The following is a 24,915-nucleotide window of genomic DNA, read 5'->3' on the forward strand; positions in this document are numbered from 1 at the left end:
CGTGAGCCACAATTACTGAGCCTGCGCGTCTGGAGCCTGTGCTCCGCAACAAGAGAGGCCGCGACAGTGAGAGGCCCGCGCACCGCGATGAAGAGTGGTCCCCGCTCGCCGCAACTGGAGAAAGCCCTCGTACAGAAACGAAGACCCAACACAGCCATAAATAAATAAATAAAAAATTTAAAAAAAAAAAAATAAGGGTAAAACTGCAGTTCCAGTGGTCTTTTAAGCAATTTTACTCTATATAGGTGACTTCTAAACAGTCCTGAGTGGAACAGAGTGTTCTATGGAAATAGGTTTCCAAGGTGAAATAAGGTTGAGATAAGTTTTGCTAGATTCAATACCATATTGCTACTGTAGCCCATCTTGGAGTTTACAACACATGCCAGTAGGTAAACAACCTGGAAGTCCTTCAGTAAAAGAAACCTTTTGACTTTTACTGAATACAGTTTCTAAACTTTGGGAAATGAAAATTTCCCCAATTTTGAATACTTACTATAATATCAAGAAAAAATTCCAGGTTATAAAGTTTGGGACATATGACTTATAGGATGTACATTCTCATGATGCCTTCTACTTTATGGCTCACATGTAATTTTCTAATGGGCCTTTCCCACATCTCCAAAAGCATTCTCATTAAGCTTATTCATAAAGCTGAAAACTCTGCTTGTTCTCATAGTATATCCTTGTGCACTGAAAGCAGTTTGAGGTATGTCATAAAATATCTTTGAAAAATGTCTTCTTTAGGACTAGTGACATTATTTTATATTTCTTTACTTCACCAGGAAGACAAGTGTCTGAGGAACATTTTGCATTCTTCTACGTAGCCCAACAAAGAATCTAACATATCATAGGAACTAAATACAAGCTTTTGGAGGAATGATAATATTCATTTGATAAACTCACTAACAACTTGGTTTCTCAAGTTTTCTGAGCCAAGGAGCAATAATAAATGTATCCTTTGTTGATCATATTTTTTGCAGAATACTATTTTTGTTTGTATTTATTAGTGTCAATGTTTAAGGCTCACATAGCATAATGTGATTTATACAATGCCCACTATTTTTCTTTAGCATTTTTTTCTTTTGTTTTTGTTTCTGATTTTTTTAAATTGAAATATATATAGTTGATTTTCAATGTTGTGTTATTTTCTGGTGATAGCAAAATGATTCCGATTTATATATATATATATATATATATATATATATATATATATATATATATAATTTGTTTTGTTTTCAGATTCTTTTCCATTATAGCATATTTCAATATATTGAATATAGTTCCCTGTGCTATACAGTAGGACCTTGTTGTTTATCTGTTTTATATATAATTGTTTATATCTGCTAATCTCAAACTCCTAATTTATCCTTTGTTTTCTACATCTGTGAGTTTTTTCCTATTTTGTAAATATGTGATATCATATGATATTTGTCTTTGTCTGACTTACTTCACTTAGTAAATATGATAATCTCTATGTCCATCCTTGTTGCTGCATTATTTCATTATTTTTAATGGCTGAGTAGTATTCATAGACACTTAGTTTGCTTCCATGTCTTGGCTATTGAAAATAGTTTTAGCATTTTTTAAAAATTTTATATCACTTTCAGCATTTATATTTTTGTAAGGAACTTTTAATTTTTATACATTTTACACTATATTTTGACACTATATGTATATGTATATCCATTCTGTTTAAGAAAGTCCATGAACAACATTCTCCAAGTGTCTCAAATTTTTATTTGAAAATACACTCTGATAGAACCCTATTTTAGAAGCCATGAGTGCCATGAGATGGCATCACAAAACCTTTCTAGGATTTACAAAAATGAGCTAAAGTAGTTCAATGCTTCAACTGTTCTCTGTGCTGGCAGACAACTGCAGATCACAACTGTGTACATTCTGGTACGCTTTACATCTTTTGAAAGATTACGTTGCTATAATTATAATGCATAATATTCTGAGAAAAACTGTTTCATTTCCTTAACACCATTTAAACGTGGAGTCTGTGAAATAAGCTAAAATGAGTAAAATTAACATAAAAAATAACTGTAAAACTGAAAGGAAATAAATATGCATCTAGCCAAAATGCTTGCGTTTGTAGAGAGAAGTGCCAGAGACCTGGAGAAATGAGTGGATCTTTGCTAGGACGCTCAGGAATACTATTTCCTGACTCCTGTGCAAGCATAGCTGGGTGCAGCCTCTCAAGGCCATGCAGAGGTTACACACAAAGCTGCTAAATTTGCTTGCTTGAGGAACTGACTAGAATTTCCTCAGAGAGGCCCTGAGAGCTTTTTGTTTTCTATGATATGGTTAACTTTCTTTCTTTCTTTTTCTTTTTTCTTTTTTTTTTTTTTTTGAAACTCTTTCACTTTGCTCTGAGCTTATCAGGTATTATGTAGATTTAAAATTTTTAATTTTTAATTTTTTTTAAATTTTATACTGGAGTATAGTTGATTAACAATGTTGTGTTACTTTCAGGTGTACAGCAAAATGATTCAGTTATACATACACATGTATCTATTCTTTTTCAAATTCTTTTCCCATTTAGGTTATTAGAGAGTATTGAGCAGAGTTCCCTTTCAAATACTCTTTTGTAACTGAAAACCTAGTTTCTTTTTGCTATAAACCCAACAAGAATTTTTAATTATTTTATTTCATTTTTGCTTGCTTTTTGACAGTGAGATGGCAATCTTTCTCTTGAGACTGACAGCTACATCAATACAGGGACCCTATCTCTCCTGTTCTCCACTGTGTCTCTGTTACCAGTGCCTGGGATAAACATGATAGAAACTCAATGCATATTAACTAAATGAAAGAATGGATGACTGAGACTTTCTATACCCACAGTGATAATTTGATTTTTCATAATGTTAATAATTAAAATGTAATTGAAGCAGGCGTACATTTTTTTCTTAAAACTATTAACAACCTTGTGTTTTCTTCTTAATCCTACAAAACTCTAATTTGCCCAATTGTTAGAGTCTGCTGTTTACAGGACCAGCTAACTCAGCATTTCTCAGGGTGAATTATGAAACACCTGGGGCTCTAGTCTGTATTGAAATAACTATAAGTTTAAAAAAAAAAAAGAAATATCTATACCTATCTGTCCATAGTCTGATTACTCAGATTACACAGCAGGCCTACTGATTTTGATTACTAGGTTGGGATTATATGGACTCAGAATTCTAAATTCTGAAAAAATTCTGATGCATTCTAAACTTTAAGAACATAAGTTTTTTTTTTCCTAACTCACCCGTGATAGAGCTATTTATGACTTCATGCTGATATAAATTACTCTTTTGCTTTAATTCTGAAAATTAATTAATACTTATGTTTCTTACTATCAACAATATTAAATATAATTCTTAAGTTAAATGACCAAATCTGAAGTTAATCTTCAAGTTAGTTTCTGAAAGTTTTTCCTCATATTCATAGAGACATAAGAGACATTTTTAGTAATTAAGGTACAGGGAATAAGTAGCAATAGCAATAGCAATTATAGACTTTAATAATATTCATTAAAGGAAGGTTCAATGGTTAAAGAGTTTCTATGCCTGGGTCTAAAACTTAATGAATAAACCTTTTTTAGAAAGCCACTAATTCTATGCATATTACTGAAAATTGCTGTTCAAGCTCTTTTCTTTAGGCATGTATATTCCCATCATACACCAGAGTCACTATTCTTCAGTATGTTCTCCAGATAGCTCTTTTGTTAATTTCAGTTCCTACTTTTAAAGTTTATTTTGCATAAATCTTTCTGTAGTAAAATTTTGCTTTGCGCATTTAAAATGCATTACCTAGTTTTGGTGTAAAACAGGTATAGGATGGGTCTCAGAATCAAGTCACCTAGTTTAGGGGTGATTTAATGGATATTTTTATTCCCCCTCCTTCACAAGAAGGGGTGCTATGTAAAAAGGGCACACACACAAGTGGGGTTTATTTCACCGCAGCCACTCACATGAAGAGAGCAGGGTACTGTGCCGTTTAGCGAAATAGGCAGTTTGCAGAGAGGCTGTATTTCAACCCCTCACAGACACAGAAAGCTACCAGGGGACTGCCCTGGCGGTCCAGTTGTTAAGGCTCAGCGCCTCCACTGCAGGGCGCACGCAGTTCGATGCCTGGTCTGGGAACTAAGACCTGCATGCTGTGTGGCGTGGCCCCAAAACAAAAAACAAACAAAAAAAACCAAAAGCTACCTGACTTTGAACACGTTATTGAGTATTTCTGATTCTTCTTTTTTTTTTTTTTTATCTATAAAAAAGAGAATGACAGTAGCATCATAGTAAGGTTTGAAGGAGATACTTTAAGAAACACACATCTAACTGCTTCTAGTATTACCTAATGTTAATATATTTACATGGTATAAAGAAAATCTCACAAAATATCCTCTATGCTTCCCTGCATATTGAGGAAAGTATTCTGGTACGCCATCTACCTGAGGCCTTCTATATTGGGAATTTTTACTCTAGCCAAGATTAATATTTTAGTGTAAATATTGTTAGTTGCAATTATAAAGTGTTCAGCTACTGAGCCTATTCGACCATTTTTTCCAATCCCTTTACTGCATAACAAAGTAACAACATCTATAAAATATTAAAGAATATAAATTATTTGATCCCATTTATACTGAGATGCCAGAATATATATATATATATATACATACATATATATATATATATATATATATATATATATATATATATATATATATATATATACACATAGTTTCTACTCTTAACATTCAAATATTCACATAGGTTGTGTATATCAATTTTCTCTCTATCAATCGGACAAAGGACCTCAAGAATAAATGATGCTTTAGCAATTAAAAATGAATTGAATTCCTGCCAAGTCCATAGTTTAAAAGTGTCTTTCAAACACCTTGGTTAATTTTTGTTGTTAATGTTTTGATAATTATTTGTGTTCAAGTTTATTTGGCTTTTCCTAATTTGAGAATCCATGGGTCTATTTTCAGCTATCCACCATGTTTAAACTTTTCTCATAACTTTTTGGAAGGTGGAAAATGATCACTTTTATTAATTCTATGTACTAATCACATGAAAAATGTCTAAGGCCTGCTTTCCACTAGCCCATAGTTTAAGTAAATTTATTATAGATATATAATAATATTCTTCTATTATATCTAATTCTAGAGTTCCAATAATTGCATAAAGAAGAGAGAGAAAAAGATATTATAAATGTAATTACATCATTCAATTTTTTTAATACCATAAAATTCAATTTGTCTGTTAATTTTATTTTTTAACTTGTGAAGTTTTAAATCCTTTCTACATTTAATGCTTTTCTCCTTGGTATGAGTTTAGATTCACTTAAAGTTATTTTTGATTAGAAAAAGTTTATCTGACAATAAAGATGTGTTAAAAATACTGAAAATTACAAAATTATGGGTTATTAATATGAATGCTGCCCTAAGACACAGTCTTGAGAACAGCAATAAACTGAAAAACTATTCTTTTAAAATCTTTGCCTTAATGTAGGAATATCATTTCACTGTTTCATATTTGACCGTCTCCAGAATCCTTATATTCCGCTCCATCTGTTCTACCCATATTCTGTGAAATTTAATTTTTAAAGGTAATTTTTTAACAAGTTAACCTAGCTACTGACTGTTTGAAGCCTAAACTATTTGCTAGCACAATTTCATGATATAATTGAACAAAACTTTTCACATAAATATCTCCCAGTTAACTTATAGTATCAATAAGATTTATGATTACTACCCATAATTTACGGGAAATAAAAGTTTGACCCCAAAGCTATAGAGTTTGAAATTTTTCACACAGAGTAAAAAAACAGTTTTAACCCCCAACAGTTTTGAAACAATCATGAAGCTATTTTTCTTGTTGCTCTAAGCAGTTAACTGACCAATTGATAACCCAATTTATCACATGTATATCAGTTTTATAGCTCCTCTTTCATTAAAAATGTGTTAAGATATGACATATCAATATTGAGAGATAAACACTTATAGCAGCACACTAGAAAAACAATAAGCATCTAATGAACCTAGTCAAGATATGCATTTTTCTTTTGCAAAATATCTTTCAAAAATTATGCCTAATTAATACCGTTTCATCAAGTAAAATTTCACTCAATAGTATCATTAAAGTACACTTACTTCAAAGAGAAAATTGTTAGAATCAAAAGGATTTTCTAGATCTGAAAGTTTGAACAATATATATATTTTTAAAATGCTTTGATTTGAAGAGGTACCGTCCTCTGTTTTCATGACTTTGATTCATTGCTGTGTAGACAGAGTTAAACTCAAGATAATACTGAGAGGTATGTTAGCTGTTAACTTCACAGTGATTAATGGCAAGACAAGATATCAGGCATCGAAGAGTTGAAAAACTATTAACTTCGGAGAAAGCTGAAAAAGCCAGAGGGAAATAATAAGTCACACTAACAAAAGGCAATGAAAAAGCAAGACGTTGCTCTTGATTGCATTTTGATATATTCCTGAATCCATGCTAAATCGTCAAAAGACATTTTAAAGTAGTGTTCATGTGGTCTAAATCTAAAATTGCTCATGAAATAGAACAAGAAACAAACATGTCATTACAGCAAAAACAAAAGATAATATATGAAACATAGTAGACGAGTTTTATATATTTTTGAATACAGAAAAATGGAAGAAATTTTAGTTCTTGCAAGATTTAAAGGTTTCAAAGTTTAAACTTTAGGGGAAAAGGCCAGGCAGAACAAAGACATGCTAAAAATGCTGTGTATGGCTCTCGTATAATATTGGTTACTAGTTATTGAGAACCCCCATGCTCCTGAAATTGTCTTAAGCCATTATATAACCAAATCTGATCCTCACAGAATACTCACTAGGTAGGTATTTGCTTCATTTTGTAAACATTTTATAAACTTTGTAAATTGAAGTTCAGAAACATTAAATCTTTTTAAGGTTGCACAAAAGTAAATGTTTCATCACAGTTTACATCAGTAGTAGGGTTATTAATTGGCCTAATTTCAATATTGTTGTGTCTCAGGGAACAGGGAGGCCCAGGGAGAGAGAGGGAGAGAGATGGGGAATGGCTGGTGGGCGGAGCAGTCAGAACACACATCATTTATCTATTAAGTTTGCCCTCTTTCATGGGTGTTGTTCGTGGTGCCCCAAAACAATTACAGTAGTAATATCAAAGATCACTGATCACAGATCACCATAACAAATTTAATAATAATTAAAAAGTCTGAAACATGGTGAGAATTACCAAAATGTGACACAGAGACACAAAGTGAGCAAATGCTTTCGGAAAAATAATGCCGATGGACTTGCTTGACCCAGGGTTGCCATAAGCCTTCAATTTCTTAAAAAAAAAAAAAAAAAAAAAAAAAAAAAAAAACAGTATCTATGAATTGCAATAAACAAAACACAATAAAACAAGGTATGCTTGTAATGAAACGTAATGGACTTATGGGACATTTCACTAAGAAAAAGACATGTGGATTGAAATTGGAAAAAAAATGAGTTAGTTGTCTAGCTTCGTTATGACAGGGAGTGGGAGAAGAGAAAAACAATTCAGGAAGAGGAAATGGCATACCAAGACCCAAGTTAAAGAAAACAGCATGTTTGGCTTGCCTCGGTGTAGAGTTTGTGAATAGATGGCAGATCTAAGCTGAGAGTCTGATGAAATTTCCTTTAGCAGAGGCACTACTGGCATACTGGACACTTCTTTGTTGTTGATGACAATTTTGGAGCACGAGGTTTAACGTCACTGGTCCCCATCAATTAAATTCCAGTAGCAAACCCTAGTCCTTGCAACAGGGCAAACCAAACCCCTCCCCCACCCTGCCCACACTTTTCCAGATGCACTTTATGAGAATTGTAGTCCCACATACATACACACCCCCTGTCACTGAGGAATTTGGACAATATTCAAAGGAAAATGAGGATAAAGATGGTAGGTGGCTAAAATGGCCACATATGACATCGTAACACATGGCTGTACTGTATACTATTGAAAGCATAATTCATTTATGTGATAAGTAGTTTAAATTGTAAGAGAAAACAGAAATCATCCTTAAAGTGTGAAACGTTTTATTAATATTCACTGAGAATTCAGTCCTGGAATGTGCTGGTTTTCAGGCTGTGACAGCCCAGCACTAGCCCATCATGCCTCATCGACATGACGCTGTGTCAGGGCACATCTTTACTGTATTAACACTTCTTCATGGTCTTCAAAGATAAATGTGATGGGTTATTTTATTTATCTACACACATATGTACATACATAAGCACGTACTCACACAGACACACAAATACAGCTTTGGAAAGTATAATTTTAATTCTTGCAATGATTTTTGTAAGTTTTCTTAGCAATTTGGGAATTGCAAATGCAATGTTTTTAGTAACTACATTATGACAACAAATAACAGCTTAAGCCCTGATGAAAATAATGGTCAAAACAAACTCGTCTGTATTTCAGCCAAATTATTTCATGCAATGAAGCTGTGTCCACAACATATGATTTCCTGCAGCATCGTTACATAATCTGCCTTGGTGTTCACCATGTTTGTATCTTCCATATTGTGACATTAATTTGCGTGCAGTTTTTAAGGTGTGTTATCAGCAGTGGAGTATGACTGCATCACATAAGCAGGTTAGAAGATTTGCATGCCTTTTTTCTTTAATGTCTTGGTTAAAAGGGTTATTTCCCTGACTACCTGGAGAAAAGCAAGTCTGACTCAATGCTGTTCACTCCATTCTGTTGTTTCTATTCCTCATCAGCATTTGACTGGAAATCATATGGCATATTATCTGGAAGCAATAGTGCATAACTTGTGAGTTAGAAACAGCGGTTCTGATTAAATGTTAGGTTTGTGAATTTCATTCTCACCTTAGGAAACTAACACCCACATCCATATGCACCGGTTAATTTGTTCCCAGTGCATTTGCTTTCCATCATAAACTATGGCCTAAGAAAAAAAATAACCTCATCCAAGAGATTCTTAGGACCATCTGCTCCACTTTGCCTTATGAGACTTCCGTTGTTTCCTTTTACTAAATCATGGCTCCAGCTATGTTCTCCATGACGTATTGTCTTCCTGCTGTCTATTCTGGCTTTCTTCCTATAAGGAATTTGAGAATTGTCTCCAGCTGCCTATAGCTTAGATAGCCAATTATGTGACTTTAGCCTCATTGGGTGCATATGGGATCTGTGAAGGATTTTTTTAATTAAAGTCTTTGAGTTGTTAACTCATAAAAGAAAATAATTTCATTTGGGATTTTTCTGAAATGTTTATAATCAAAAAAAAGTATTGCATTTTAGCAACTTTCTCAAAGTCTATACTTTTGTATTGTAATGTGTACAATTTAATACAAGAAGGAAACTGAGAATAAAGTTGGTATATGTTGTTGTCTATAATTATTATCTGAAAATAGAAAACTACTAGTAGCTGATTTGAATTTCACTCTGTTCACATTCAACTGTGAGGTAAAATGACAAGAAATAAAACTTGATTAAATCAAACAAACAGAAAAAATTTTCAGAGTCTTGTTTGAAAGTAAAGGCAAGAAAAACAAGCCTTTCAAAGAACAGATTTTCCATATTCTTTCCCGTCCTCTCCTCAGAACAAGTCCTTTCCTCCTTCAGTTCTCTCTTCTCCCACTTCCTGTCCTTCTATTCTTCCGTTTTCTGCTTTGAAGTAATTTTCTTTCTTACTTTGGCATCTCAATTTTTTATCCTCCTTGTTTTCTTACAACCTCTCTGGGACCTTTTCCTCATTTTTGATGCTAATTAGCACTTGCTAATTGAAATTTTAAAAGCTGTGTATTATAAGCACTTTAGCACATCACAGAATTCTGTGATCATAGGCAGATTTCAAACTAGTTTAGTGTGTAAAATAGAAGATGCTAAAGACTGCTGTCTTTTGAGGGAAGTGTGAAAAACAGAATATGTGTCTAAATTTTACACTTATTTTCAGAGTGAATGTCTAATTCTGCCATTCTTACACAGTTTGAAAACAAACCTGACTTTTATTGGTTTCTGACTAGTGAGGTTACTGCCATCAGAATCCTGGCTTATTAGTTCCTTGAAAGGCACCACAGATATCACAGATTTTACAATTTTCATTCCAGATTCCTCTGTGTCTATGCTCCGTAGTTGCTTACAGAAAACCAAATATGAGTAAATATAACAACCCTAAATCTAGGGAAAAAAGAGATCATTCTTAGGAAGTCGGATTTCATAGGCCATTATTTTTTCCAGTGAAATTGTCTTTATGAAATGGGATAGAAGCAGAGTGAGTGTGTGGAAGAGAGGAGGTGGTGGGGGGAGGACCCGTCCTGGACAGAACTAGAGGTGGAGCGCCACCCAGTGGACAGAGCCTCTGCTGACCCAGGGATGTCTGCAGCTAAAGATGCCCCATCAGTGTGGTCCTGTTTGGAGTGGGAATGGCTGGGCCCTGCCCTGGGAAGGGTGTGACCTTGGGTAGGCAATTCCCAGCTGGGGCAATAAGACCCTCCGTGAAGAATGTGGGCGCTGCATCTACACACCCAGCACCCAAGAAATATCTCCCATCTCTGGACTTCTGCTGATGACTTTTGTTGTAAAACAAGACGTTGTCTTAGCTCATAGTTGTTATGGAAATTGTTGATATACTCAAAACTCACAATTCTATGGTATTTTTTTTGTTGTTGTTTTATTCAAAATATATTTGAGCTTCACTATAAATTTTATCCTTGAGTCAGGCATTACTGTATAAACCTGATTTTTATTGACAATTTTTAAAAATGCTTTTGCCTTTTTTTCCCTCTTTGGAAGTACCTGTAAATATAACTACCAGTAAAAGTGCTGCTATTATTCATTCTTTAATTTCTTGGGTATTTTCTACATTAATTTGAAAAAAGGAAGCTTCCTTTTCCTTTGAGTTGGCATACTCAAATCTAAGCATGGGGAATAAGAAGGCTTTTAATTCTGGTGCAAAGTAAAGAAAGATAATAAAAACTCATGCCTATGGTGTTTATTGACAGCACAATTTAAACATTTGAGGATGAATCATAGAATACCTTTACTTTGTTTATATACACACCACACACATTTTGACAACATTTTCATAACACTTCAATTTAAATAATTTATACACTTATTACCTCAACCAAAATGCATTAATTGGCACCCCAGTAATAACTCAGATGTCTCTTCAGCAGTACTTAATAATTTTCCTTCCACTGTAAATGCTTAATAAATAAATATTTGCATGATAATTTATCACAGTCTTTAGAATTATAGAAATATATAATTTTGTCATATTTTTAACCTCAGAGATCCTACTTTTGTCATTAACTTGAAGAACTTGTTCATGTACAATAAACAAAGGGTAGCAAACATATAATTGTTTGAGAGTTAAAGCTGCTGTGAGCTTTTCACTTGCTGCCTCCACAGTGAGAAAGTTCTCCTAATGAGCACTGCTTCTTAAATATAGGTACTGATCTCTATCTTTTCCTTCTTTAATTTAAATGCATATTTTAACATTTTTACCTTCATAAAGAGCAATGATTGCAGGTTAATTTTTATGTTAGTTAAAATTCACTCAAAGGTTTATTATAAATGAAAGTTTTATTTATAACTATACATTTAAAATAATTTTACATCTTTTGCCCTGTTAAGTGTTTAAAAGGAATTTAAATATTTTTCTTAATTTGAAAAAATTAAGAAAATTAGAGAAGCTTTACTAATATGAGTTTTCAAAGTATCTACATGCAATCCTTAATAAAATGTAGTAATAATAATTTAATTAAATAAGATAATATATGTCACAAATTTATAACAATTCCTGATATTTAGTAAGTGTAAAATGAATGTTAATTCATTAACAGCAACTAAGTAAACAAATAGCAGAGTATGATAAACCTTTCCAATAATAAGTCTGTCGCGTTCTAAAATTTAAGAAATATGTTTATCATTTTGATTAAAAAAATCTTTTTTGATTGTAAGAAATGAAAAACATTTTTAAGAACAGAAATATGAACATAATTGACTTTTTATTAAATTAAATTATTCTAAATTAAATGAGATGTTCTAATATCGAACCAGATTTATCCGCTTGAAATAATTAAGCTTGTTGGTGTATATCAGACTTGTTTATAGAAGCCACTAAGGTAAGATTAATTACATTATAGCTTGTAATGTATTACCTCACTCAAGATAGTAATCTGTAATTAGTTGAATTCACTGGGCATTTTCAATCTGTATTCCTAATTTTAGAAATATTGCATAATTGAAACCGGCATCTGTCTACAGTCAAAATGTCATCTGGAAGATGAGCACGGTGCTAGTGGAATCAGTGGAAAATGGCCCAGGGTAAGCACTGAGATGAAGTGCTGCATTGAGGAGTTTTCTGTGCATCGTCCAGCCTCAGGGAATTACGTGTTAGCAAAAAGAAATAGCATTCAGGTCTAAGATATGCAGACCTGTCCATGCGGTAAATCATTATGCTTGCGTGTGTCAGGTCCTTAGATCCAAATCATTAATCAGAGAATATCTAAATCTGTTGGATCCAAAAATGAGTAACGATCCATGAAACATCAACAAACTTTAACAAAGGCAATCTAACAGGAGACCTTCTTTTAAAGAAAAATTTGAAGGGTATCAAGTCACAGATAAGATCCACAGGTCTTCAAAAACAAATTAAGCTATGAAGCCCAGGGAAATTTTTATAGATACACGAATTGAGATTGATTATATGCTCATTTATATTTATTTCCAATCACATAGTATAATTACAGTCTGCTTTAATATAAACTAAAAAGGTGAAGAACAAATTTTCAAAGATGTGTTTTGTGTGTGGGGACAAGATCCATGTTCAAAGTTCACATTCACACATAGTGTGCATTTAAATATTCTAGCACACTACACCTACCAATTGCACCATTTGTAGAGAGACCAAGAAGTTTACACAAACTTTTGCATTTTATCCTCAAATCTATGAAGAATATCAATATTCTCATTTTGTGAATACAGAAACTTAGGCAGAGCTGGTCTTGAAACTCAAGGGTTTCTGACTTCAAAACTATTGTGACATTAGTGCATTTTACCAATATTTCTGGTTCTCCTGAGCACATGAAGATAGATATTGAAGTTTTTACCTCCTTGAGATTAGTTAGATATGGCTTGTGATTGGTTTTAGCCAAAGAAATTTGTGCATATGGCACATATGTTCCATAAGGATGAAAGCACTTAATTGCGGGTAGAAGCCTCCAGGGCACTCTTTCAATGTAACAGCAATCTTGGTTGATGTGGAAATGCAATGCTGAACTATCTTTACTTGATGGTTGCCTTGGAATGTCAGCTACGCTTGCAGTTGTGCTTGTATGAGTGGAAAAGTTTTTTTCTTTTCCTAAGTCATTGATGCTGTTTGGTTATGCTTGCATAACAATATTCTGATGAATGAAAACAAATTCAAGCTTACTCCAGTATGTTACAATGTCGGTGAAACAAGCTGAAAGTTATTGTAGAAAATTAACATTTTCACCTACAAATTCAACTTAAACATACTTACATATTTATAACGGAACTAGGCTTGCACAAGTTTGGGAAATATTCTGAAATATCAGTCAAGACATTTGTGGGGATAGTCATAACATCTCATCTCAGCAAGTTCAAACTGAGCTCATCACTTCACTCTACTCTCAAACTCAAGTTATTCACCAGTCACCTCAGTGGGGAACCCGGGAGCAATCCTGCTCCATAACCCTCCTGCACCTCTCACTTTGATAACAAACTAGACAGCAAATCACGTGGACTCTTAGCATGTACCTGAAGCATTGTCACTTTCCTACTGGCAACACTAGCTCAGGCTTGTATCTTTGGATTGTAATAACCAGGTTTATTGCAACCTCTCAAACTTTTAATTATCCTCTACCCTTCTTAATTAAGGTAGTGTTCTAAAATTCAAATCTGATTATGCAGAAATTACGTAATCAATACCAGTTATGGCACCCATGAACTTCTCTATCACGTGTCTTTTGTCTGCTTTATCCACCAACCTGTGACTTGTTCTAGGGTAGAGAACATGGATTTATGTTTTTATCTCAGTTTTTATCTTGCCCTTCCCTCCTACCCCCAACTTCTACGCTTGTCCCGTACTTGGTCCCCAGCCCAAACACAAGGAATATTCATGGGAATCCTGGCTGGCAAATGAAGGCAACAAGGTAAAAATCCTTAAAAACAGCATAATTGATGCTAATCTGAATAAGACTCCCTCACAAATGATTCCAGATCTTTTTGATTAATCTTCCAATTTCTATGTATCACTTCAAAGCTGAAAAGAAGTCACGTGTGTTTGTTAAAAGAACTACTCAAAAATGAGGTTTCCATTAAATTCAGCGTTTGCATAAATTTGAGGTATCCCCAGTATAAACTATATTTTTATATTTGTCCACAGAGCACACATGCACTTATCTTACGTGATTGTTGAAAATAGTTTGGGTAGATAAAGAATATTATTTTTATTACCCATTAGAAATATTGTAGTTTGCCAGGCACTGAGGTAAAATTGCAAAGTTTCAAGTTAAAGACCATTGCCAGAGCTATTTTAAATCTAAATATCATCTAAAAATGTGCACTTACTTGTATTTGTTTAAGTATGTATATAAATTCAAACTGCAATAATAGAGAGATTTGCCAAGTCATATCTCTGTAATGAGAAACATGTATTTGCAAAATAATCACACCAAAAAGATTTAAAAATAAAGAAATTTATAGAATTTTAATAGGGTTGATATTTGAGAAGATATGTTCCTAAAAATTGCCTTCATAATTTTACCATTTAAAAAAATCAGAGGGAATAACTTTCTGCTATGATAGAATTATATACACAGTTGTCAAGAGCTGATAAGATGATTCCTGCTAAGTGAAATTTGCCAAAATTAATTGATCAAGACTACACCTACTGGTTTGAAAAGCCATCTGTAACAGTATATGAAAGAGTGAGATAGATGTGCTGAGTACATATGTCACAGAGTTGAGGTATATTCAATTAACATTTTCAAGTGATGTTTAAATGCCAGTGATATTAATTCAAAATAATTGTTCTCATTATCTTTACATTATCTTGCATAGATGGGCAAGTTGAATTTAGAGACCTTAATAATTTAAATGTGAAACAAAATGACTAAAGAACCAATTATTTTAGCTTTCAACATCAATATTAAGAATAATGCAAATTAGTAAGATAAGGATGTATATAATATTGGAGATAATCAAATATACTTTATCTTCAAATTTAATGTAAAGGAAGAAGAAAATGAAATATTCTTGTACAGTTCTTTCAAAGGTGATAAGGCGAGAAGTGCCTGACACATAGTAGATGCTTAATAAATAGTTGTTAAATGAATGAGTGAATAAAAGGCCCTCATATTATACTCTTCCAAATATCTCAAACATCTGTACACATAGAGCTTGATTAAAAAAAAAAAAAAAAAAAAAAAGAAAAGAAAACTGTGAAATATTCAAAGTAACTAAAATAGTGGAAAATAATCTTATAGTTAGAAGGTGTCAATAGTATAATAAATTTCTCATTTCTGGGGAGTGGTCACTGTATTATAGTTAATTCTCCCTTAAATTCTTCTCAGTGATGGTCCAAAGAGGAAAAAAGGAATGGGGATAGAAAGAAAGAAAGAAAGAAAGAAAGAAAGAAAGAAAGAAAGAAAGAAAGAAAGAAAGAAAGAAAGAAAGAAAGAAAGGAGGGAGAGGGGGAGGGAGGGAGAGAGAGAGGGAGGGAGGAGGAAAGGAAGAAAGAAAGAAAATATCCAGACAACTAGTGGGAGAGAAGAAAATATCCATGGATTATTGTGTCCCCTAAACTTTATTCTCATCAAATGTTATCCCCCTAGAGATAATCACATCTCTGTAAATTAACATCTAACTTAATAAATCCACAAAGGAAAGACAAAGACTTCTATGTACAAAATATACATGTATACTTGCCATAATACAAATAGTTACATTTTTTTAAAATGCAGAATGAAAATGTGGCTTATGTCATCATACCATATTAAAGTCTCGAGGTCTTCCATCTCTGTTATTTTTTTCTGTGTTTGCGCTCTATATGTTTCAGAAAGCAAGGGAAACACTCCACGTTTGTGAACTGTTTATCTCATCTCCCCAGCCCTGGAAATGTGTGCAGTATCACCAGGCCATTTGGAAATAATTACAGTGTTAACAATAAGAAGAAGGAGATTAAAAAACTGTTAGCTGAATCTATTCAGATTGATGCTGATCCAGAGCCAAAAGCCGGTTTCAGTGTACCCAGATCTTCCCTTGGCCACTTCCCCTGTCAAGTACACAAAAATGTGTTTTGGTGATAGTGATATTTTGGCCTGAATAATCAATGGGATTCTCAAAGGACACAAAGGTTGTCAAATTAATTTGTAATATGTATCAATAGCTACACACAGACACACACACACACACACACACACAGACTTCCACAGCCTTAAACTATAACATTAAATTGAGAAACTCTTCCATTTACACAATGCATTCCTTCAAAAGACTTGGAACAGCTCTACTTTTAGGTAAGAAAGTTTACTAAATGGTCAATAATACTATCTTCAAATATGAGGATCAAATTTTGTTTCTATATCCAACATTAAGAAAGAAGTTACCGAAAAAAGTTTCATTTTCTTACCTTACAATTTTACTTTCTCAAACATTAGTAAAATGTTATGATTTTCTACAGAAAGTGTTACATGATTCATATGATTGATTGAATCGTATCATCTATAGGACTCTATAGCTCTGTTTCCTCTGTCAGCCAAAAGTGGTTCCTGTATGTTGGCCCCAATATTATTTACTTCTTGACAGCAAGCTGAGACCATTACCTCAAAAGCCCACCAGTGCCAGACTTAAATTTTTGCACATCCAATTGCTTTGCATATAGCCCCCAATAAGCATTATTTTAGCAAATTAGAGCCTCCCTGCATTATATACACAGCAAAAGTTCACTGGCATTTGTTAACCATAGATAAGACATAACCTGGGACTACAAAAGACCCCGAGTTCCCTGCCCTGGAGACTCCCAGCTGCGCTGCTGAGGGACACCATCCAGACATGTGAGACCCCTCTCCGCACCCGTCTTCCCCAGGAGTTTCTTGACCCTCTTTGCCTTCTGGGTTGTGACTCTGAGCTCCTGTCTCTGAAAAGTCTCCTGATGTGAGATAAAGGTCTTCTCACTTGTAATACTAACCAAACCCAAATGAAGCTCTCTGTGTGTTCCGGCCACCTAGTGATCCTGGGTTTTCCCTTGATCAGCCCTGAAATGTTTAAACTCATTGCCCCTTCTCAAGTTTCAAGGTTATTGAAAAAAAATTAAATCTGACTTTTAAAATATCTTGCACCACAATGAGTTACCACTGCTCCCTTATTAGAATGGCTAAAAGGAAAAATAAATAAATAAAGAAACATTACAACAACAGTGTTACTGGAAATGCCAGCTAACAAGGACTCATACATTACTGGTGGGAAGTGAGAATATAGGACAGCCACTTTGGTAAATGGTTTGGCAGTTTCTCATAAAGTTAAACATTCATTGCCATATGACCTAGTAATGCTATTCTCAAGTATTTACCATAGAAAATGAAATCTTATTACCCTAGAGAATGAAACATAAGTCCTATACATGAATGCTTATAGCAGCTTTATCTATAATCATAAAAAAAATGCAAATAACCCAAATGTCCTTAAATGAGTGGATACATAAACTTTGGTACAGCTACATAATTGGATACTACTCAGCAGTAAAAAGAAATGAACTATGCCTTCATGCAATCCTTGGATAGGTCTCTAAGATATGATGGGGGAAAGAACCCAGTCTCTAAAGCTTATGTAATGCATGATTCCTCTATATGATGCTCTTGAAAAGACAAACAATAATGACAAAGAATTGAACCGTGGTTGCCAGGGTTCTGGATGGGGGAGAATGTGACTAAAAAGGAATAGCACCAAGGAAGTTTTGGGGGTGATGAAACAGTTTTGCATCCTAATTGTAATGGTGATTATAGAAATCTATGTATGTGTTAAAATTCATAGAACTGCAAAACACACACAGCCAATTTTACTGTATGCTACTTTAAAAATAAAAACTAAAAAAATATTTCAATGAATGAGGATAGGAAGTAGCATTATTAAAATCATATTTATAATATCATTTATCCTTGAATTGTGTATTTGCCTATTCCCATACAGAAACAACTTCTACATAAGTCAACTGCTGAAATATCCCATGATTATCATCAGTGTACTTTGATTTCACACCATGATTCTTAAGTTTCACAAGAGCTTCTAAGTTTATAATTTAATGTAATCTCTCACTGAATTTAAAACTCTTTATTACCTCACAAGAGATACTTTAAATTATGAGTTATATGGTTTACATTTTAAACTATGTGTACTTTTAATTATCATTATTATATGTTGTCAGTATGTCAAATTTTTAGCATATACACACTTTCCAATCTCATTAGTTGCAGTTAATTTTGCTGAAAGTTTCCATTTTATGATTCAATAATTAAATTATTTTTGATTTGCAAATATTCAAAATGATATTCTTTCACGAAGAATTTTATTTCCCATCTCTGGATTATTGCTGCAGGATTCCCTACTTCTGCCTCAGCCCTGCTGCGTTCCACTCTCATCTCAGCAGCAAGAATCATCCTTCTGAAATGTCAGGCCATTTTGCTTCTCTGCTCAAAATCCTTCAGGGGCTCCCTATATCAGGGTCAGAATGAAAGTCCTTCAGATGTGCTCTGAGAATCTGACTCATTTATTTTTGACTTTATTTCATCGTACTCCCACTTTTCTAATTACACTCCATACACACTCTTCTTTTAGGGATATTGCACTAGCTGTTTCTTTTGTCCAGAACTTTCTTCCCCATCATCTGCCATTGTTAAATGCCTTACATCCTTCAAATCTGTGCTCAAATGTCACTGTTTACATGATGTCTCTCTTGACCACCTTGTATAAAATTGATACCCTCTGTCACTCAGCATTTGCTGACCGTCTCATGCTGCTTTGCTATTTTCTATTTTTATTCACTTATCATTTATTAACATAAAGTTATTTCCTTTATTTATTTTTAGTTATTTTTTCTATTTGTGTCCAATAGAATGTAATATCTATGAGAGCAGAAATATTGGTCTGTTGTATTCACTGATGTCTCCAAGTGCCTGGTATAATGCTTAACATACAGGTGACCAGTAAATATTTGTCCAGTGAAGGAGGAGAATGGATGAATTCATTTGTGCATAAAATATTTTCTATTGCATATAAAATACAAGAGGTTATAATCATATATTGGGTAAAACGTTTATGAAAAGAGTTTGCTTTCTTAAAACATGAGTCAAAATATTCCAAAAATGTTGTGATTAAATATACAAAAATACAAAGAATAAAATAAAGTTAAAAATACAAAAAAAATCTAAAGGATCACTGAGTCTGAAACATTTGGGATATACTTCAAATTATCTCTTAAGTGTAAAATATATGCTTTTAAAAACTTTGATTCTATGCAAACCTGTGATTTGTTTCTTTCATCTTTATCCTAGAGAAAATCAATTTTTTCAGATTTCAGTGATATTTTCAATTTTTTACAGCTTATTAGATTCTCATAAATGGATATAAATTTTCATGTAGCATAACTCTACACAATAAGTCAACTCCCTTTAGTGCACAGCTCATTCAAAAGTGCACATATGCATGCATTTTAATTGAAATTTTAGACATTCAACCAAGAACATGGAGGCATGGAGAGCTGAAGCCAAGAAGAGCTTTTGATACAACTTGTTGGGATTAGATGAAAAGCTACAAAGGATAGATTTTTTAAAATGATTCCCTTGACTGTATCATTTATTTAGTGTTAAATTTTATGGACCACAAAATAGGAAATTATATTGTCTGGCTTAAATGATGTCTTAGTTGTAATCACTGATAAAATATTCCCCAAAGCCTGTCAAATATACCTGTGAAAATTGAAAATAAGACTAGTGTTTGTAGTACAACTGAATCCCAAAGCTGAATTTCTACAGCAAGGCTAATGGAACCAGGATAAAAACAATTTGTCCTTATATCACCTAAAAGAAGATAAGGAGTCACACATTTTCTAGTTTTTGATCCCTAATTTGTCAACTTAAGTCTATACTTACAAGTTGCCTCTTAATAGATCAGAGTCCTATCTGTACTCAATCCCTTATTTTCCCCAATCTTGTTCCATCTAGTCAGAAACAGCAACTCCCTAAAATACTTTATGTGAGTATGCAAGGGTATATGTTGAAACTTAGTTTTTCATGCACTCTGTAGGTTTGGAGTATGAAAGTAAGATCAGTTGGTGACAAGAGCAAAACTGACCATAGTAGTGCAGAGTCCCTGTGGAGGTCTAACAAAAACCACTGACTAGGCTGGGAACTTAACTTTTGCTCCAGGTGTGTGGGACTGAGAGATGTATTTAGCCATCACCCATATGAAGAGAGATCATGGCTAAAGCAATCTCATGAACTGATAATTAAAAATTCCTGAATTGGTGTTGCTTTTATTTCTCTAGGTAATGTTGAAAAATTAGTAGCAATAATTTATGACTAAGTGATCCAAAAATAGAGAAGATTACTATTTACTTGACTACTTAAACACATAAATGAGAAAACAATGTACTGTATGAATAAATAAAACTTCTTGCTATCCAAGAACATATGCTATCTATAAAATGGAAAGAGAAAAATATCAATAGGAAAAAAAAAATTATAAGATAGAATGAAATGGAAAAGGAGGATATGAACATGTTAGAATTCATGGACAAATAAAAATAGAATTAAATTGGCAACAGAGTCAGAAACAACAAAATTAACATTGCAAAAAAATCAATTTTTAAAAGATGAACTAGAGGAAATTCTTCGAATATCAAAAGAAAATCATAAAATTTGAGAAAGAAGATATGTAATAGAACGGAAAATTAGCAAAATAATTTTTAATTACATTTAGTGTCCTAGGCAAAGTGGCATGTATGATAGACAAAACAAATGTAAACAATTATCCCAGCCCATTATTATTTTGTCATATATGATTATTTACTTATTATATGATTCCAAATAATAATAAGAATGAGAATTGGGCATAAAAAAGGGAATTGAGGTAATGGAGACAATAAATATGAGTTAAAGATTTTATTGAAGAACTTTGTATATACTGTTTTTATTGCAGATGCATTAAAAAAGATGTTTCATTATTGACATTTAGAAATACATATAGTTTAAAAAGTGTATTAAGGGACTTCCCTGGTGGCGCAGTGGTTAAGAATCCACCTACCAATGCAGGGGACAAGTGTTCTATACCTGGTCCGGGAAGATCCCACATGCGGCAGAACAACTAAACCTGTGTGCCACAACTACTGAGCCTGTGCTCTAGAGCCCATGAGCCACAACTACTGAGCCCACATGCTACAGCTACTGAAGCCCATGCACCTAGAGCCTGTGCTCCGCAACAAGAGAAGCCACCACAGTGAGAAGCCTGCACACTACAATGAAGAATAGCCCCTGCTCACCACAACTAGAGAAAGCCTGCAAACAGTAACAAAGACCCAACACAGCCAAAAGAAAAGAGTGTATTAAAAAACAAAGAAATTAGTGGTAAGATTAAGTATGGGATGAATCATTTTCCAAAATGTGACATGAAAGAAAGACAAAAAAATACCAAATAAAACAAACTGAACTTAAATAGGAAAAAAAAAGAAAAAGTTGAAACCAAAAACATAAATTATGACAATAACGCAAATGAGTTGAAAGAAAGAGAACCCAGAAAACAAAATATAATATATACCACTATGAGGAACAAATCCACTCAGGACACTTGAAACTAAAAACATGGAAAATATGTTGGCCAATGCAAATATTATATAAAATGGAGAATTTTAGATTAGTTCCCTTTAATATCAGGAACACAGTTAAAAACCCCACTATTGTAAGCAGCACTTTGCTCCTTTCTTGCTCACCTATTTCTGTTCCCCTTAGACCTTTATCATAAAAATGAGATCACTAGGTGACATTTAACCTAACTCCTGACTTCTGCTCTACTGACGGTACACAATGCCTTGACTAACCTGTTGATTCCTTTCCTGGATAGAGTAATAATGAAAAAGTAAGTAGTTAAAGAATGACTGACTCTCTACCCCTAACTTCCCTCTTAGCAAATTTGAAGGTGGACCATGCGGGTAAGATTGCATCCAGAGGAAGATCAGGAGAAGTCAGCAGGTCTGCCCACCGTGGAAAAATGATGAAGAATCTGACCTCCTACCTTAATGATTAACTGAGATTGTTTCCCCTTTTTCCCTTTAAAAATTGTCATGGCTGAGCAGAATCTTAGATGTTGGTCTCAGGACATGAGTCCACCTTCTCCCCAGATTTCCTGCTCCTCTGATTAAAGCAACTTTCCTTTCTACCAACACTTGCCTTTTGATTATTGCCTTTGAGTGGCAAGCAGTAAAACCTGAGTTCCATAACACTATTACCACAAATATTTATTACAGACCTGGAGGTCTTGGTCAATTCCATAAGAAAAAAATAATAAAAAAGAAATAAGAATTATGTAGGCGTTTGAGAAAACTGGGGACTAAACAAAGAAAAAGAAATGCCAACAGGCAGTAACACACACCAAACTTTATTAGATGGTGCTTGGAAGGGTTGCCCGCAGGGGCAAGTCCCTCACAACAGGAGAGCACCAGAGGCTTAAGGAAAGAGGCCAAGGTCCAGAAGAGATGGAAGGTGAGGGAAATCCTGGGGAAGAGAGGAGTGAGAGAGGGTGCTTGTTTTCCTAAGTGATGCCACTCAGCAGCATTGTGGGGAGTCTTGGGAGTCAGAGAGCTCTGAAGGAGGTAGTGGCTTGGGGTTTTATTACCGTAAGGCCCTAACATCTCAATGGCCTGCAGATGCTGGATACAGTTTCCCAGGTTATACAGAGCAGGCAAGTTTTAAATGGCTAATAATCAGTTCATTTCAGCTATTTTTAAAATAATTGGATATGTGAAAACTTTAGTTTGACACCAGCAGGCTTTTGAGTAAACAGGTCTTAGCCTGCAGTAAAGAAATAAACAAATTAGGGACAAGTACACACAGATATATTTGATATAAGAATAATAAGGGAAATGTTAGTATTATAACTATTTATAGAAAAATTAAATTATTTACCAAAAGAAAATGCATAGAATGAACAGATAAAATAATATGGTTGCACAAGGTTGCAGGATACAAAATTAATGCACAACACTCAATGCCATTTCCTTACAAAAATGCTAACAATTATAAAATATATTCATAAATGAACTATTCACTAGAGTAACAAAAACTATCTGATACACGACTCATATAAATACGCACACACACACACACGTACACATACAAGATCCCTATGAGAAAAACTATAATAAAGGGCATTAAGAACTTTGAATAAATGAAGAATTATTCCACTTTATCAGGTGCCATGAGTTAACACAATGTCCATTCTCTCCAAATTACTCTGCTAATTTGGGTCACATAAAATTGCATATTTTGAAATTCTTTAAGCTATTTGAAAATATATGGTTAACTATAAAGAGCCACAAATGGGTAAATTAGCATTAGAAAATAATAATAATGTGTAGGGGTAATTGTCCAGACAGAATTAAAACATACTACAAAAAGTGTATTAGTAAAAATCGCTGGAGTATAGATTATTTTTCAGTGAAATGTGCATTGGGTAATGTTAATAGATTGAGGAATATATTTACAATATCTAAAAGTTAGAAGGGTTTAATAGCTATATTGTAAATGTTACTCTTGAAAATAAGTCAGATTACTGGCACTATGGGACCACATACCTGCCCAGGTCTCTCCACTCTAGTCTCCAGCCAGAACCTCAGTGACTTTTCTGTTGGATTTACACCATAGAGGAAAGGAGGGTGGATAAGGAAAGTAAAACCTTGAGTCTTCTTGTGACATTTTACCCTTATAAGGGACAGCCAGTTTTTTGACGTGCTGTTTTCAAAACCTTAAACAGGAAGTCTTGGCAAGAGATCTCCTCTCCTCCTGAAACCGAGTCCCCCTAAAACCCAGTTCCCTTACCAAGTTTATGATTAATCTCTTTATTCAAAATTTTATTCCCTTTCTTGTTCCCTCTGGCCTCATTCCTGTGCTAACTGAACACTAATTCTAACTAGTGTCAGGTGACTAAAATTGCTACTATAGATATCATGATTAACTTTCAAACTCAGATTGTTTCTCCAGGGCAAGATGAACTCCCAGACCCTGAGAATGGACCACCTTACAAGAGAATCCTAAACCAGAGACATCCTGACTCCTGAAACTACGATTAAGAAATGTCACAAGACCATGGTTAATCCCATCCTCTTTGTTCTTCCCCGTTGAGAACCCCCGAACTCAGAAGATGAGTGGGAGTGGATCTGAGGCTTGTCCCCACTCCCTAGCTTGGCGTCCTGCAATAAACCCTTACTTTGCTGCTGTCAAGAGTCTGGTTTTCTGCAGAAGCAAGCGAGCCCTTGCTCGGTTACACCTTCTGTACTTCCTCTCTTGTCTAAGGGACCAATTCCTTCCCTTGCAGAGCCAAAGCCAGGAAAAGATAAATCGACATATGCATCTGACTTATTTTATATTTTATCTCCATTTCCAAAGCCTCCTCATGCTTTCTTGGGCAAGGAAGAGGGAGGTGTTCTATTACTTATCTTAGGTCTTTCCTTATGTTACCACCCAGTTGGGCTAGCTGACGGATTTAGTTAAAAAATGTTCTGTGCACCAAGGAAGAAGTCTAGGACTGACTTATAGCCTATTTCCAGGTTTTTAAGGTCATTTATTTTCTTGATGCATAATCCCATTTTGCCTGAGAGAAGCTGAATATAACCACCTTTCTC

Source organism: Balaenoptera borealis, assembly GCF_965194805.1.
Source record: "Balaenoptera borealis genome assembly, chromosome: 9".
In the NCBI taxonomy this organism is placed as follows: Eukaryota; Metazoa; Chordata; class Mammalia; order Artiodactyla; family Balaenopteridae; genus Balaenoptera; species Balaenoptera borealis.